This window comes from Canis lupus, chromosome 10, assembly GCF_003254725.2.
Source record: "Canis lupus dingo isolate Sandy chromosome 10, ASM325472v2, whole genome shotgun sequence".
NCBI lineage: Eukaryota > Metazoa > Chordata > Mammalia > Carnivora > Canidae > Canis > Canis lupus.
In genome coordinates, this window is record NC_064252.1 from 64,207,923 (window position 1) to 64,226,693 (window position 18,771).

The window sequence follows — 18,771 nt, forward strand, 5'->3', positions numbered from 1 at the left end:
CATATACCATATGGCCTGGCATTTCTAACTTATAGGTATGTATTCCCCAAAACATGTACTAGAGATGTATAAGAATGTACCTGTCTTCAGAATACCAAAACTGGGAAACCCAAATGTCTATCCCCAAGATAATAAATGAATAAACTAAACAGAATACCATAAAGCAGTTAAAACAAATGAACCATAGTGACATGCAAAAATATGAATGAACCTCAGCAATATAATACTAAGCTGCAGACTGTTGCCAAAGACATTGCTTCCTCCACCCCTCACTGTCCCAAAGGTAAGTTTACAGATGCCTATTAATTATTTTTGAAAAGTGATAGTCAAAAGAGAAAAAAGGAGTTTCCCATACTGAAAGCTTTGGATATTTTAAAAAGCAGTCTGGTCAATAATCCAACTACTATAACGGCCACAAATGTTGGCCACAGTGATCTTAGGTAACATGAAAGCAATTAAGTCCCAAAATGTAGTAAAAGCCAAACATGGGTATAATGTTTTGGTTCCCTAAAAGCAACTACACACACGTGAATTATCTGTTCAAATCAGAGTCACCCAATTGAAAAGGGTAATGAATATTTTTTTATAATCTAGATTTTTAGTTGCCTTTCTTTAATCTGTCCCCAACATATTCTTTCTTTCTTAACTCTTTTTAACCTAGTAAACAACTAAGCATGAGTACTCTTCGTTTTATTTAAAATAACATTTTATATTCCATATAGGTAAATGTTATATAGTTAAGTGCTGTACTATATTCTTCCAAAAGAAATTTTAGAAATTTCTTTCATTTGTGTCATATTTAATATGTATTTGGGCATTTTTAAATTAGAATGTTAAGAGACAATAATTTCCTTTATAAAAGATAAATTTTCTCAATTCATTCTTTTTTATGCTGTTTTTCCAGTTATTCCAAGAGAAAAAAGTATACCTATGCCCAATTCACTTTGAAAAATCATTTTAATTTTAAACAAATTCCAAAAATAATAACATGCCATTTTTAAAACATTTTAGGTAATAAGTGTTTAAAGGATAACTGTGTACATTAAAAAGTAATTCAACTAAGAAGACAGGTAGGCACTGTCAGAGAGACTGGCAAGTACAAATACAGTATCTCCTCCTCGAGTTTACAAATTAGTTGAGAAGACAGAAGGGTACAGATACTAACAAGAAAACAAAAATGCAGAAGATTTAAAGATTAAATGTCATACAAAAGGCTTTAACAAACAAGCTATAAGATGTCTCAGTACAGGGAAATTACCATGGACCTTGCAAGAAGATTCAAAAGATCTTTCCAGAAGAAACAAAAAAACCTCAACGTATTTTGATAGATGAATAGCAAACATTCAGAAAGAACACAGGTGAGAGAATCACATGTAATTAGAACCGAAAATTTTTTTCCAGGGTAAAACAAATACAAATGTGTCAAGATGATTTCTACACTGTAGTAAAGTTAAGGAAAGTAAGAAACATAGGTTACCACTAAACTACAGAAGAACACAGATATCAGCTAAGGGTGCAAAGTGAAATTTGACCTATGTAGGACCAAGGCAAGTGAAAGAGAAGCACCAAACAGGCTTTCACTAACACATGGGGGGTAAGCAATGAAAGTTTTAAAGCTTTCAATTTCAGGGCACACTACCAGAAGGGGAGTAGGAAGTGGGGAGGGATAGAATGGATATAAAAAAAAAAAAAAAAAAAAAAAGAAGAAGCTTGACTTAATTTTATAAGTTTTTCCCACATAACAACAAAATCACAAATGAATAATGTGAACTATTCAACTGTTAAATTCTATTTATGAAATATGATACTACTTTTTCTTTTGCTCTCTTTAAAGACTAGGCATTTATTTCAAAGTTGTGAAAGTATTTCCCCTATCTTGGTACATGTCAGAGCCAGTTATTTTTGCAGCTTTGAAGTTCCTTCAAGGTCTATCATCTGGTAAGGTCACGAGATAAATGCCTGAGGTGTTTCGTCCTCTAGGATGCCATTTCTCCTTAATGTATCTCTGCTTAGAAATGATTTATGTACTTTGGATGACAAGGTATTTTTTTAAGATAAAAAAAATCAAAAGTCTCATGTCAACCTTCTTATATTCAAGGCCCAAATGTTCATTCATCTATTTTGTATAAATACTCAAACTCACCTTTGCATCAATTCGATCCTTTTAAAATTAAAAAACAAAGCAAAAAAACAAAACTTGGAATACCTGGGTGGCTCAGTTGGTTAAGCATTAGCCTGTGCTCAAGTCATGATCTCAATATTTTGGGATCGAGCCCCCCATGGGCTCCCTTCCTCAGAGGGGAGTCTAGTTCTACCTCTCCCTCTGCCCCTCCCCTCTCTCATGTGCACACTCTCTGTCAAATAAATAAATAAATAAATAAAATATATTTTTAAAATTAAAATTAAATTTTCTTCCTCATAGGTAGAGCATTCAATGTAAATTATATCATAGGGATACTCAACTTTTGAGGACAGCATTTCTTTTAAAATGTGAAATAACTTAAAACTAACAGAAAAGTAGCAAATTAGTACAAAGAACTCCTATACATTCTTGACCCAGCTCCCCCAATTGTTAACTTACCTCATTAAACTTACATTCACTCACATATACACAAATATTTTTCTAAACTATTCAAAATTATGTTGCCACATGATATCCTATTACCCCTTAATACTCCTATAAGTATATTCCCTCCAATCAAGGACACTATCCCACATAACCATAGTACAATCACCAAAATGAACAAATTTATTTCAATATGATTTTACCATTTAAACCAAAGACCAATTCAAATCTCACCAACTGTTGCAATAATGTCCAGGATACAATTCAGGTTATGTTTTGCATTTCATTGTCAGGTCTGTGTAGATGACTTCAATTTAGAATGCATCTTCAGTTTTTCCTTATCTTGATGATCTTGACATTTCTGAAGCATAAATGCTGCTAACTTTATAGAATGTTCTTCCATTGGGATTTTTCTAATGTTTCTTTGTCAAGATGAGATGTGGCTTACACATTTCTGGCAAGAATTTGACAGAACTGAAGCTTTGCTCTTCTAAGTTCATTATGAGGAGGCATACAATGTTGGCATGTCCCATTACTGGGGTTGGTAAATTCTATCACTTATGAAGATACTACTTGCCTCAGTAAATAAGAATTTTGTTCTTATTTAAAAATAATTAGTATTTTACAGGGAGATATTTTGACTATGCAAATATCCTGCTTTTCATCAAACTTACACTCACTATAATAGTATCTACTGATAATTTTCCCTAAATAAATTATTGCTCTGAGGGCTGGCAAAGGTGATTCAATTTTTTTTCTTCCAGGATTTTATTTAAATTTAAATTCAACTTACTTAACAAGTGGTATAGTATTGGTTACAGGAGTAGAATTAGCGATTCAACACGTACATAGAACATGCTCATCACAACACATACTCTCCTTGATGCCTATCACTCATTTAGTTGATCAACCCCCCCACCTAACTCCCCTCTAGCGACCCTCAGTTTGCTCTCTACAGTTGAATGTCTCAAGGTTTGCCTCCCTCTCTGTTTTTTTCTTTCTCTTCCCTTATGTTCATCTGTTTGTTTCTTAAATTCCACATGAGTGAAATCATATGGCATCTGTCTTTAAGTGACTTACTTCACTTAGCATAATACTCTAGTTCCATCCACATTTTTGCAAATGGCAAGATTTCATTCATTTTGATGGCTGAGTAATATTTCATTACAAATATGGTGGTGATGAGTGGTGTTCAGCATTCTCTCATGAGTCTGTTAGCCATCTGTATGTCTTTGGAGAAACATATATATTCATGTCTTCTGCCCATTTCTTAACTGGATTATTTATTTTCTGGGTGTTGAATTTTGTAAGATATTTATGGATTTTGGATACCAGCCCTTTATCTGTCATTTGAAAATACCTTCTCCCATTCTGAGGTTTGCCTTTTAGTTTTTTTGTTTCCTTCACTGTGCGGAAAATTCTTATCTTGATGAAGTCCCAATAATTCATTGTTGCTTTTGTTTCCCTTGCCTCCAGAGACATGTCCAGTAAGAAGGTGCTACAGGCAAGGTCAGAGGTTGCTGCCTGTGTTCTCTTCTAGGATTTTGATGGTTTCCTGTCTCACATTTAGGTCTTTCATCTATTTTGAATTTATTTTTGTGTATGCTTTTAAAAAGTGGCCCAGGGACACCTGGGTGGCTCAGTGGTTTAGCGCCTGCCTTCGGCCCAGGGTGTGATTTGGAGTCCCAAGATCGAGTCCCAAATCGGGCTCCCTGCATGGAGCCTGCTTCTCCCTCTGCCTATGTCTCTGCCTCTCTCTATCTCTCATGAATAAATAAATAAATCTTTAAAAAATAAAATAAATAAATAAAAATAAAAAGTGGTCCAATTTCCTTCTTCTGCATGTGGTTTTTTCCACTTTTCACTATTTGTTGAAGAGACTTTTTTTCTATTGGATATTCTTTCCTGCTTTGTTGAAGATCAGTTGACCATATAATTGTGGGTCCATTTCTGGATTCTCTCTTCTGTTCCATTGATCTATATATCTGTTTTTGTGCCAGTACCATACTGCCTTGATGATCACAGCTCCATATACAGCTTGAAGTCAGGAAATGTGATATCTCCAGCTTTGTTTTTCTTTTTCAACAGTATTTTGGCTACTTAGGGTCTTTTCTGATTCTGTATGAATACTAAAATTATTCTAGCTTTGTGAAAAATGTTGTTGCTATTTTGACAGGGATTCCACTGAATGTGTAGACTGCTTTGGGTAGCATACACACTTCAACCATATTTGTTCTTCCAATTCATTAGCATGAAATGTTTTCTGCTTCTTTGTGTCTTCAATTTCTTTCATCAATGTTTTACAATTTTCAGAATACAGGTTTATTCCTAGGTATCTTATTATGGGTTTGGGTACAATTGTAAATGGGATCCATTCCTTGATTTCTCTTTCCACTGCTTCATTTTGGTGCATAGAAATTTCTAGATTTCTGTATGTTGATTTTATATCCCATGAATTTGCTGACTTCATGTGTGAGTACTAGCAGTTTTTTGGTTGGAGATTTTTCGGTTCTGTACAGAGAGTATCATGTCATCTGCAAAGAGTGAAATTTACTTCTTCCTTGCTGATTTAGATGCTTTTTCTTTCTTTTTGTTCTTTTGTTGTCTGATTGCTAGAACTTCAGTATTATGTTGAACAACAGTGATAAGACTGGACATCCCTATTGTGTTCCTGACTATAAGGGAACAGCTCGCACTCTTTTCCCACTGAAGATGATAATAGCAATGGGTCTTTGTATGTGGCCTTTATGATGTTATTCTATCCCTACTTTCTTGAGAGTTTTTACCAAGAAAGGATGCTGTATTTTGTCAAGTGCTTTTTCTGTATCTATTGAGAGGATCAAATGATTCTTACCCTTTCTTATATTAATGTGATATATCACGCTGATTGATTCATGGATATTGAACCATCCCTGCAAGCCAGAAATCCCACTTGATCATGTTAAATAATCCTTTTAAATATACTGTTGATTCAATTAGGTAGAATCTTATTGAGAATTTTTGGGTTCATGTTCATCAGTATTATTGGACTGTAATTCTCCTTTTTAGTGGGTCTTTTTTTGGTTTCAGAATCAAAGTAATACGGGCTCATAGGATGAGTTTGGAAGTTTTCCTTCTGTTATATTTTTTTGGAACAGTTTCAGAAGAATACATATTATTTCTTCTTTAAATGCTTGATACAATTCACCTGGGAAGCCATCCAGCATGGACTCCTGTTTGTTGAGACATTCTTGATTACTGATTCAATTTCTTTACAGTTATTTCTTTAAAGTCTTCAGTTTGTATTTCTTCCTGTTTCAGTATTGGTAGTATATGTTTCTAGGAAAGCATCCATTTCTTCCAGATTGCTCAATTTATTGTCATATGATTGCTCATAATCTTCTATTATAATTGAATTTCTGCAGTGTTCATTGTGATCTCTCCTCTTTCCTTTGTGATTTCATTTACTTGGGTCCTTTCTCTTTTCTTTTTGCTAAGTCTGGATAGAGGACTATAAATTTTGTTAATTCTTTCAAAGAACCAGCTCCTAGCTTTGTTGATCTATTCTGGTTTTTTTATGTCTACATCATTGATTTCAGCTCTAATCTTAATTATTTCCCTCCTTCTGCTAGTTTTAGGCTTTATTTGCTGTTCTTTCTCCATCTCCTTTATGTGTAAAGTTAAGTTGTGCATTTGAGACTTTTCTTGTTTCATGAGGAAGGCCAGTATTGCTATGTTACTTTCCTCTTAGGACCATCTTTGTCCTGTCCCAAAGGTTTTGGAATGTCAGGTTTTTATTTTCATTTGCTTCCATGTATTTTTTTTATTTCTTTAATTTTCTGGTGAAACCATTCATTCCTTAGTAGGATGTCCTTTACTCTCCATGTATTTGTGGTCTTTCCAAATTTTTTTTTTGTGGTAGACTTCAAGTTTTATAGCATTGTGGTCTGAAAATATGCAAGGTATGATATCAGTATTTTTGTACCAGTTGAGGCCTGATTTGTGACCCAGTACGTGATCTACTCTGGAGAATGCTCCATCTGCACTCGAAGAGAATGTGTATTCTGCTCCTCTAGGATGAAACACGCTGAGTATATCTGTTAACTCTCTCTGGACCAGTGTGTCATTCTAAGCCATTGTTTCCTTGTTGATCTATTCAGATTATCTGTCCATCGCTGTAAGTGGGGTGTTAGTTCCCTATCATTATTGTACTATCATCAATGATTTCCCTTAAGCTTGTTATTATTTATATTTTGGGTGCTCCCAAGTTGGGGGCATAAGTAATCACAATTGTTAGATCTTGTTGGATAGATCCATTTATTATGATACAGTGCCCTTCTTCATCTCTTGTTATAGTCTCTGGTTTAAAATATACTTTGATGTAAGTATGGCTACTTCAGCTTTCTTTTGGTGTCCATTAGCAGGATAAATGGTTCTCCACATCCTCACTTTCAATCTGGAGGTGCTTTGGGCTTAAAATGAGTCTCTTCTTGGGCTCAGTCAGTGGAGCACCTACCTTTGGCTCAGGTCATGATCTCAGGGTTCTTGGATCGAGCCCTGTATTGAGCTCCCTGCTCAGACGGAGTCTGTTTCTCCCTCTCTGCATCATCCCCCACTCCTGCATTTTCTTGCTCACTCAAATAAACAAAATCTTTAAAAAATAAATAAATATATAAAAATTAAAATAAAATGAGGCTCTTGTAAACAGCATGCCAATGGGTCTTCGGTTTTTTATCCACTCTGATACCCTGTCTTTTGATTGAGCATCAAGTCAATTTATATTCAGAGTAATTATTGATATGAATTTAGTGCCATTGTATTACCTGTAAAATCACTGTTCCTGATGATTGTCTCTGTTCCTTTCTAGTCTTTGCTGCTTTTGGTCTCTCTTTGCCATTCAAAGGGTTCCCTTTAATATCTCTCGCAGAGCTCGCTTAATGTTCACAAATTCCCTTTAGTCTTTGTCTTGGAAACTCTTCATCTCTCCCATTCTGAATTACAGTCTTGCTAGATATAGTATTCTTGGCTGCATATTTTTTCCCATTTAGCATGTTAAATATTTCAAGTCACTCTCTCCCGGCCTGCCAGGTTTCTGTGGACAGGTTTGCTGCTCACCTAATGAGTCTACCCTTATAGGTTAAGGATCTTTTGTCCCTAGCTGCTTTTCAAATTCTCTTTGTATTCTGCAAGTTTCACACACATCTTAGTGTTAACCTGTTTTTGTTGATTTTGAGGGGAGTTCTCTGTGCTTCTTGGATTTGAATGCCTGTTTCCTTCCCCAGATTAGGCAAGTTCTCAGTTATAATTTGTTCAAATAAACTTTCTGCCACTTTTTCCCCCAGATTCTTCCCAGGAGGAGAGGCACTCAGCAGGGAAATCAGCAGAACTGCAGGAGGGGCAGTGGAGCCTCCAGTCTCCCGGAGTCATTAAGAGAGGAAGTGCACCCCAGGGGAGGAACAAAAAAGCAAACAAAAAAAATATTAAGCTTGATTCCAAAGAAAAGAAAAGAAAAGAAAAGAAAAGAAAAGAAAAGAAAAGAAAAGAAAAGAAAAGAAAAGAAAAAAGAAAAAAAGAAGCCTGATTCAAAAAAACAAGAAAACAAAAAACTATAAACTTGATTCTAAAGAAAGAAGAAAAAATAAATAAATGATAAATAATAAGTAATAAATAAATGGCCCAGTCCTATATCCACCAGAATTAAATTGGTGCTTTAGGATACTCTATGATCAGTAGACCGGAAACATGCCTGTGCTGATGGTCTGGGGGACAGGCCTGCTATACTGGCCCAAAGTCATACCTGCCCTAGTAAAGATGCCCCTGCTGGGTGCAGGAGAACATGGTTTGTGTAAATGACTCCAGACACCAGTGGGGGTGCTGTGTCTCTCTGAAGTCCCACTGTGCTGGTGGGCTTGGGGTGTAAGACGGCATCACCCTCCCCTTCCCTCAGTGAGGTCCATGCTCAGCCACCCCCACTGTCCAGGAGGCCCTCACAGAAAAGCCAACACTACCCTCCTTTGTCCCAGGCTTCTGTCAAATCCGTACCCTGAACCTGTCCGTGCCTTGGCCATGGGTGCATTAGGCACTACCATTCTCGTGTGTTTTGTCTCTGGCATGCGGCAGGATTCAGAAGTCTAAATCTTTTAAAGGGCATGGCAAGGCTCGGACCCACTCCCCTCCTCCAGAGGAGAGCTTCACAGCACTGCTCCCAGTGATGTTCTGTTCCAGAAAAGCAGTCAAAAGGCTGGGCAAGTAAAAAAAAAAAAAAAAAAGGCTGGGCAAGTGCCTAGAGTCCATGGTGAAGTATACCAAAAAGCTGCAACTAGGTTATCTGCCCTCTGCATGCACCTCTGTCCTCTGCTGTTGAATGGCCACTCAGCGATGCCCAGTGGGTCTTTTGTCCTTGGAGAGGCAGTATGTCCTCTTCCAAATGTACTCCAGGAAGGAAAACATTTTCTACCAATGGGATCCCCATACAACCACATCTTCTGCGAACCCAACGCATTGCTATTTTCCCCTCTTTTTCTCTCACCCTGCCTTTTCTCCATGATAAGGGCTCCCTTCCCTCTATTGCCCACAGCTTTTCTCTTACCCAATTCATATCTCCAAACCTCCCATTTGCCATGTTCTCTCCCTCTAATTGTGCAGATTTTCTTAATCTTCATATTGATATATCCTAGTTGTTCAAAAGGATTTGATGTTGATCTAGCTGTGTTCGAAGGATGAGGTAAGCTCAGGGTCCCTCTACTACTGTGCTATCTTACTCCCCAATCCAAAGGTGATTTTCTAATTCCAACATTTTATCTAGATTAGTTGGTATTCTACTGTAAGGTAGTGCCTTCCATTCAATCCTATTTATTGTTCATTTACTTTATCAGTATATATTCATGGATTTCAGTTTATTCAATGAATTCAACTATCATTATTTACTTTGACATTCAAAGTGCCACTGATTCAACCAGAAGAGGTACTTTGAGCTGGCTCCTGTGTGCTTTTGACATGGTTTAATCATTCTTTCAACACTTCGTTGCTTTCTGGTCAACAAGCCATTTCCCTAAGACGCCCTAATTTCTTTTTAATGGAGAATGACATCTGGAACCAAGATCTGGGCACAAGTGTGCTCACTGCTTCTAAATCCTCTCAGTGAACAGAGCTAAGAAATATGTATAGGTACCATACACAAATACACTAACACACATATTGCGCACTGCTGGTTCAGTGACTGAATTTCATTTGTAATTCTCATCTTAATATCATCCAAAAAATAAGGTTTTAATGATTACACAAGTTTTGAAATGACCTCACAAAAATATCTAACGGCAATAGAACAAGTGGCAGAAGAGAGCAAGCAAGAAGATATCCACTAGCTTGAGAAAACGTCATGCAGAAACTGTCACATAAGCTAAAACCACAGTAAGTTATTTTGTCTTGTTGAAAAATTTTGTTATTTAGAGGCGGGGCAAGAGGGCAGAAGAGTAGGGTCCTCACTTCACCTGGCCCCACTAACTAATACTTTGATAACTCAAATCATCCTGAACACCTACGGACAAGACCTGAGATTTAAAGAGAGAACAGCCGGAATGCTACAGAGAGAAGGGTTTTCGCTTCTAGAAAGTTAAGAAGGCAGAAGAAAATAAAAAAGAATCAAGTGGGGGAGGGGCCCCCACAAGAAGCCGGGTTAAAGCCCGGCAGTGAGAGCTTTGGAGACAGGAAAGTCCAGCCCTGGACAAGCCGTAACTTTAAAAATCCGCATCGATTCTTCCCGGAGGGAAAGGCGCTTAGCAGGGAACTCGGGCAGAACCGCAGGAGGGGGCATTGGGGCCTCCAGTCTCCCCGGGTCACTAGGAGAGGAAGTGCGCCCCCGGCGAGCACCCCACACACTGCGGCCGAGCTCTGTAAAGGGCTGGAGCGCCCGGTGGGGCCTCGGGGAATAGCCAGGTGGTCAGGCAGGGGCTCCAGGCAGAGAGGGCTGCGCCCTGCTGCCTTCGGGAGCCGCCTCGGGGAGCGCGACTCCAGCAGCGCAGACCCCAGACCCCAGGGCGCCAGGGGACACAGCCCAGATCCTGCGGTCCCCCTGGGATGCAGAGGCGGGGAGGGCACAGGGTAGCGAGGATGCTCCTGCCGCCAGGCACCCCCAAGCTGTGCATATCAGCGCACCCCGCCACCCTGCAAGCACCTAGGCCAGTGCCGACTGGGAACTGCGGTAGTTACTACAGGGGAGCTGACTCCAGAGCTGCAGACCTGCCCGCCGCCAGTGTCGTTATTCCTCCTTGTGTCACCCTGTGCCCAGGAGAGGCAAGGCCGCCAGGGAACAGAGGCCTCACGGGGTCAACGGCTCCCGCTGAGCCCAGTACCCAGCAGGGGGCGGGCATCTCCCCAAGGTACAACCACCTGAGAATCAGCACAGCAGAGGCTCTCCAAGAAGACCAGCTGGAAGGACAGGGGAAAAGCAAGTTCTTGATCAAGCAGCACTGGAAAGCTCTGGGGGAAGGTTGAGGGATTTATAGTATACATAACTAGAGGGAACCCCCCCCCCCGGTTTTCCCTCTTTTTCCAGTACAACTCGTTTTTATATCAGACTAAAAATTTCCAATTTTTTTTCCACTTTTCCCACCTTAACTACAATATTTTACCACCTCTTCATTTTTAAGTTTCTTCCTTTTTGACTCACATTTCTACAATTACATGTCTTACATATATTTTCCACTTCTAGATTCCCTTCAACATACCCAACTTAATTATGAAAGATAAACAAGATATGTTTTTTTGTTTTGTGTTTTTTGTTTTCTCTGCCTCATTTTGTTATACAAAGGCAGAAGTTAATACCTTCTAAACATGACCAGCATGCACCCAGAACCAAGTGGTATACTATGCTGGTTCATTCTGTGAGATTATATCCTCTCTTTATTCCCATTCTGCTCCCCTCTTTTATCTCATTTATGTTTTGGTGGTTAATGTTGGGGCTCTATACAAGTATTTCTGATTTATATAAATTTGGGACTGAGCATCTTCTAACATACAGAACTTAATACACTCAAAACCAAGAGGATCACCCACTAGGACCCCTCGGGTAGATGACATTCTCCCTCCAATACAACTTTGTCACCACCACCATCTCCCAGTCCCCCTCCCCTTTTGTTCTTTCTTTTTTTACTCTTTTGCTTTTTTTATCTACTTTTTTCTCTTTTCTTTTTTTCTTCTTCTTCATTGGGATTCCTGGCCTTTTCATTTTTACTACTTTGTCTTAAAATTTGTTTCTCACTTTAGTGGTCCTTTTGTTTTATTTCGTTCTGATCTTTATTTTCATTTTCTGGTCTCTGACCTCCGCAGAATCATGTAGGGTGAAATTTACTTAGGTCGTGATTGATATTCTTGACTCAGCCTGCTCATACAGCTACTCTGCACTGAGCAAAATGACTAGAAGGAAGAACTCACCACAAAAGAAAGAATCAGAAACAGTACTCTCTGACATAGAGTTACAGACTTTGGATTACAATTCAATATCAGAAAGCCAATTAAGAAGCACAATTATAAAGCTACTGGTGGCTCAGGAAAAAAGCATAAAGGATTCAAGAGACTTCATGACTGTAGAATTTAGATCTAATCAGACGGAAATTAAAAATCAATTAAATGAGATGCAATCCAAACTGGAGGTCCTAACAACGAGGGTTAATGAGGTGGAAGAAAGAGTGAGCGACACAGAAGACAAATTGATGGCAAGGAAGGAAGCTGAGGAAAAAAGAGAAAAACAAAAGACCACGGGGAAAGGTTGAGGAAAATAAATGACAGCCTCAGAAGGAAGAATCTGCATATAATTGGAGTTCCAGAGAGGGCTGAGAGAGACAGAGGGCCAGATAGCATATTTGAAAAAATCATAGCTGAGAACTTCCCTAATTTGGGGAGCGAAACAGGCATTCAGATCCAGGAGACAGAGAGGCTCCCACCACCAAAATCAATAAAAAAACTGTTCAACACCTCGACATTTAATAGTGAAACTTGCAAATTTCAAAGATAAAGAGAAGATCCTTAAAGCAGCAAGAGACAAGAGATCCCTCACATTTATGGGGAGAAGTATTAGGTTAACAGCAGACCTCTCCACAGAGACCTGGCAGGCCAGAAAGGGCTGGCAGGATATATTCAGAATCCTAAATGAGAAGAACCTGCAGCCAAGAATACTTTATCGAGCAAGGCTCTCATTCAGAATAGAAGGGGAGATAAAGAGCTTCCAAGATAGGCAGAAACTGAAAGAATATGTGACCACCAAACCAGCTCTGCAAGAAATATTAAGGGGGACCCTGTAAGAGAAGAAGGGAGCCCCAAAGAAATAATCCACAAAAACAGGGACTGAATAGGCATTACGATGACACTGAATTCATATCTTTCAATAGTTACTCTGAACGTGAATGGGCTAAACGATCCCATCAAAAGACGCAGGGTTTCAGACTGGATAAAAAAGCAAAACCCATCTTCTCTACAAGAGACTCATTTTAGACCTAAGGACACCTCCCAGAAAATGAAAGATTGAAGAACCATTTACCATTCAAATGATCCTCAAAAGAAAGCTGGAGTAGCAATCCTCATATCAGATAAATTAAAGTTTATCCCAAAGACTGTAGTAAGAGATGAAGGGGAACACTATATCATACTTAAAAGATCTATCCAATAAGAAGACCTAACAATCATAAATATTTACGCCCCTAATGTGGGAGCTGCCAAGTATATCAATCAATCAATAATCAAAGTAAAGACATACTTAAATAATAATACACTAACAGTAGGAGACTTCAACACGGCACTTTCTGCAAATGACAGATATTATAAGCACAATTATCACCAAAGAAACAAGGGCTTTAAATGATACACTGGACCAGATGGATTTCACAGATATATACAGAACTTTCCAGTCCAACGCAACTGAACACACATTCTTTTCAAGTGCACAAGGAACTTTCTCCAAAATAGACCACATACTGGGTCACAAATCAGGTCTCAACTGATACTAAAAGATTGGGATTGTCCCCTGCATATTTTCAGACCACAATGCTTTGAAACTAGAACTCAATCATAAGAAGAAATTTGGAAGAAACTCAAATACGTGGAGTTTAAAGAGCATCCTATTAGAAGATGAATGGGTCAACCAGTAAATTAGAGAAGAATTAAAAAAATTCATGGAAACTAATGAAAATGAAGATACAACTGTTCAAAATCTTTGGGATATAGCAAAAGCAGTCCTAAGAGAGAAATACATCGCAATACAAGCATCCCTCAAAAAAACTGGAAAAAATTCAAATATGCAAGCTAACCTCGCACTTAAAGGAACTTTTGAGAAAGAACAGCAAATAAAACCTACACCAAGAAGAAGAAGAGAGATAATAAAGATTTGAGCAGAACTCAATGAAATAGAGACCAGAACTGTGGAACAGATCAACAAAACCAAGAGTTGGTTCTTTGTAAGAATTAATAAGATAGATAAACCATTAGCCAGCCTTATTAAAAACAAAAGAGAAAAGACTCAAATTAATAAAATCATGAATTCAAGAGTAGAAATCGCTGCGCGTTGGCAGCGGCGGCGGCGGGGCCTGGAGCCGGATCTAAGATGGCGGCGGCGGCGGCGGGGCCTGGAGCCGGATCTAAGATGGCAGCGGCGGGGCCTGGAGCCGGATCTAAGATGGCGGCGGCGGCGGCGGGGCCTGGAGCCGGATCTAAGATGGCGGCGGCGGGGCCTGGAGCCGGATCTAAGATGGCGGCGGCGGCGGCGGTCCCAGGCAGCGCGGGGCCCTGCGCGGTCGTGTCCGTGTTCCCCGGCGCCCGCCTCCTCACCATCCGCGACGCGAACGGCGAGATCCAGCGGCACGCGGAGCAGCAGGCGCTGCGCCTCGAGGTGCGTGCCGGCCCGGCCGCGGCGGGCATCGCCCTCTACAGCCATGAAGATGTGTGCGTCTTTAAGTGCTCGGTGTCCGGAGAGAGAGAGTGCAGCCGCGTGGGCAAGCGGTCCTTCATCACCACCCTGGGCTGCAACAGTGTCCTCATCCAGTTCGCCACACCAAATGATTTCTGTTCCTTCTATAACATCCTGAAAACCTGTCGGGGCCACACCCTGGAGCGATCGGTGTTCAGCGAGCGCACAGAGAAGTCCTCTGCCGTGCAGTATTTCCAGTTTTATGGCTACCTGTCCCAGCAGAACAGGATGCAGGACTACGTGCGGACGGCACCTACCAGCACGTAATCCTGCAGAACCACACAGACTTCAAGGACAAAATTGTTCTGGACGTTGGCTGCGGCTCTGGGATCCTCTCCTTTTTCGCTGCCCAAGCTGGAGCGAGGAAGATCTATGCGGTGGAGGCCAGCACGATGGCCCAGCACGCCGAGGTCTTGGTGAAGAGTAACCACCTCACTGAGCGCATCGTGGTCATCCCCGGGAAGGTGGAGGAAGTCTTGCTCCCTGAGCAGGTGGACATCATCATTTCAGAGCCTGTGGGCTACATGCTCTTCAACGAGCACATGCTGGAGAGCTACCTCCACGCCAAGAAGTACCTGAGGCCCGGCGGGGGGGGACATGTTCCCCACCATTGGTGACGTCCATCTTGCGCCCTTCACGGATGAACAGCTCTACATGGAACAGTTCACCAAGGGAACTTCTGGTACCAGCCATCCTTCCATGGAGTGGACCTGTCAGCCCTCCGAGGCGCTGCGGGGGACGAGTATTTCCGGCAGCCTGTGATGGACACATTTGACATCTGGATCCTGATGGCCAAGTCTGTCAAGTACACAGTGAACTTCTTAGAAGCCAAAGAAGGAGATTTGCACAGGATAGAAATCCCATTCAAATTCCACATGCTGCATTCCAGGCTCGATCACGGTCTGTCGCCTTCATCGGCTCCATAATGACAGTGCGGCTCTCCACGGCCCCGACGGAGCCCCTGACCCACTGGTGCCAGGTCTGGTGCCTGTTCCAGTCACCACTGTTCGCCAAGGCCGGGGACACGCTCTCAGGGACATGTCTGCTTATTGCCAACCAAAGACAGAGCTATGACATCAGTATTGTGGCCCAGGTAGACCAGACAGGCTCCAAATCCAGTAACCTCCTGGATCTGAAAAACCCCTTCTTCAGGTACACCGGCACGACGCCCTCGCCCCCACCCGGCTCCCACTACACGTCCCCCTCCGAGAACATGTGGAACACGGGCAGCACCTACAACCTCAGCAGCGGGATGGCTGTGGCGGGGATGCTGACCGCCTACGACTGAGCAGTGTTATCGCCGGCGGCTCCAGCGTGGGCCACAACAACCTGATTTCTTTAGGGTCCTCCGGCGCCCAGGGCAGCAGCGGCGGCGGCTCCAGCGCCCACTACGCAGTCAACAGCCAGTTCACCATGGGCGGCCCTGCCATCTCCATGGCCTCCCCCATGTCCATCCCAACACCATGCACTATGGGAGCTGGGCCCCGCCGGCATGGAACAGACTGACAGCACCAGGAAGCCAAATGAAGACCCTGCCCACCCCCCCACCCCCACCTGGGCGGCTTTCACCCCTGTACCGGAGAAGCCCAAACACCTGGTCACGTCCCTCTTTGCTATGGGAACTTGGACACTTTTTTACACAACATTGCCGCCGCCGCCCCCACTCCACCGCCCACCCACATCTTGGCCCTGAGAGTGTGTCGCTGCCATATTTTACACAAGATCATGTCGTGGGAGCCCTGTTTCCCCCTCCTGCCCTCCACCCTGACCTGGGTTTTTTTTTTTTTTTTTTTTTTTTTTTTTTTCTGACCTGGGTTTGACATCTTCTGTAACAGGCGTGTCCGGGCCTGACAGCTGTGGGCCTGGCGGGGAGTTGGGAGGGATGGGGGGAGCAGGTGCCACCCCACCCGGTCCCTTGGCGCCTGTCCCCCCACTTTGCCTGTCTCCAATGGGAACGCAGTCCTGACTGGGCGGGGCCTCCCCTTCAACTACCAGGCCTTGGTCACAATGGGCATGACATGCTGCTTTTTTTAATTTAATTTTTTTACGAGAAGAACCAGTGTCAATCCACAGACCCTCTGAGAAACCAGGCCGGCCGGGCCGAGCCAGCAGCCCCTCTCCCCAACTCAGAGGCTCAGTGGTGAGGGGCAGCCCTGCCGAGTCTTCGGGACAGGGGTGGGGCCAGGCCTTTGGAGACCCGAGGCCCCCGCCCACCAAAGGGTTCACCTCACACTTGAATGTACAACCCACCCAGGCTGTCGGGAAGGCCCTCCGTCCGAGGCCCCTGCCTCTTGCTGCTGTCCTGTCCCTGAGCCCCTGCAGGTCCCCTCCCCCACCCCTGCCAAGAGTTCGAACAGGTGGCCCGGTGGGCCCCGGGCCTGGAGGGAAGGGTCACTGTCAGCCGCTCGGGGCAGACACGAGAAACCTCAAGGATCAATCGTGGAAGGCGTCCTTTTTCCTTGTAGCTCACATTAGGCCTGTGTGTTTCCCTCAATATTTGTAGATGCTCCAGTCCCTAATACTATGATGGCATTTCGGTCCCTCCCGCCTGGGAAGGGGCCTTGCAGGGACCTCCGCCCCCTCCCCCCCAAAACAAAACAAATAAACAAGGAAATGTATGTTTCAAAAAAAAAGAGTAGAAATCACAACCAATACCAAGGAAATACAAACAATTTTAAAAACATATTATGAGCAACTATATGCCCACAAATTAGGCAATCTAGAAGAAATGGATGCATTTCTGGAAAACCACAAATTACCAAAACTGGAATGGGAAGAAAGAGAAACCTGAACAGGCCAATAACCAGGGAGGAAACTGAAGCAGTCATCACAAACCTCCCAAGACACAAAAGTCCAGGGCTAGATGGCTTCCCAGGGGAATTCTATCAAATATTTAAAGAAGAAACAATACCTATTCTATTAAAGCTGTTCTGAAGGATAGAAGGGGACAGAATACTTTCAAACTCATTTTATGAGGCAAGCATCACTTTAATTCCAATACCAAAGACTCCACCAAAAAAGGAGAATTATAGCCCAATATCCCTGATGAACACAGATGCAAAAATGCTCAACAAGAAACTAGCCAATAGGATCCAACAATACATTAAGATTAGTCACCATGACCAACTGGGATTTATCCCTGGGATGCAAGGTTGGTTCAACACTCGTAAAACAACCAACATAATTGATCACATCAACAAGAGAAAAATCAAGAATCATATGATCCTCTCAATAGATACAGAGAAAGCATTTGACAAAATACAGCATCCATTTCTCATCAAAACTCTTCAAGTGCACATGGGATAGAGGGAACATTCCTCAGCATCTTAAAAGCCATCTATGAAAAGCCCACAGCATATATCATTCTCAATGGGGAAACACTGAGAGCCTTTCCCCTAAGATCAGGAACACGACAGGGATGTCCACTCTCACCACTGCTATTCAACATAGTACTAGAAATCCTGGCCTCAGCAATCAGATAACAAAAAGAAATAAAAGGCATTCAAATTGGCAAAGAAGTCAAACTCTCCCTCTTCGCAGATGACATGATACTCTACATAGAAAACCCAAAAGACTCCACCCCAAGATTGCTAGAACTCATACAGTAATTTGGCAATGTGGCAGGATACAAAATCAATGCCCAGAAGTCAGTGGCATTTCTGAAGACTGAAGAAAGAGAAATTAAGGATTCAATCCCATTTACAACTGCACCCAAAAGCATAAGATACCTAGGAATAAACCTAACCAGAGAGGTAAAGGATCTATACCCTAAAAACTACAGAACACTTCTGAAAGAAATTGAGGAAGACACAAAGAGATGGGAAAATATTCCATGCTCATGGATTGGAAGAATGAATATTGTGAAAATGTCAATGCTACCCAGGGAAATTTACATGTTCAATGCAATCCCTACCAAAATACCATGGCCTTTCTTCAGAGTTGGAACAAATCATCTTAAGATTTGTGTGGAATCAGAAAAGACCCCGAATAGCCAGGGGAATATTAAAAAAGAAAACCAGAGCCGGGGGCATCACAATGCTGGATTTCAAGTTGTACTACAAAGCTGTGATCATCAAAACAGTGTGGTACTGGCACAAGAACAGACACATAGATCAATGGAACAGAATAGAGAACCCAGAATGGGCCCTCAACTCTATGGTCAACTAATATTCGACAAAGCAGGAAAAACTATCCACTGGAAAAAGGAGAGCCTCTTCAACAAATGGTGCTGGGAAAATTGGACAGCCACGTACAGAATAATAAAACTAGA

The 18,771-nt window shown here is 42.0% G+C and overlaps 1 protein-coding gene and 1 pseudogene across 9 annotated transcripts in view; one reads left to right on the forward strand and one right to left on the reverse strand.

Annotated features, from left to right (window-relative positions):
- The window catches only part of LOC112673404 (WD repeat containing planar cell polarity effector), a 424,409-nt gene that overhangs the window by 366,118 nt on the left and 39,520 nt on the right, over positions 1 to 18,771 (reverse strand). Inside the window, exon 1 of one of the 9 annotated variants that reach the window (XM_049115576.1) lies at positions 16,312 to 17,123. The exons of the other annotated variants lie outside the window; for them this stretch is intronic. The gene's annotated coding sequence lies outside the window, so the exon portion shown is untranslated. Of the gene's footprint in view, positions 1 to 16,311; positions 17,124 to 18,771 lie in introns of those variants that run through there. 9 annotated transcript variants of the gene reach the window in all.
- On the forward strand, positions 14,139 to 17,004 carry LOC112674663 (histone-arginine methyltransferase CARM1-like; annotated as a pseudogene).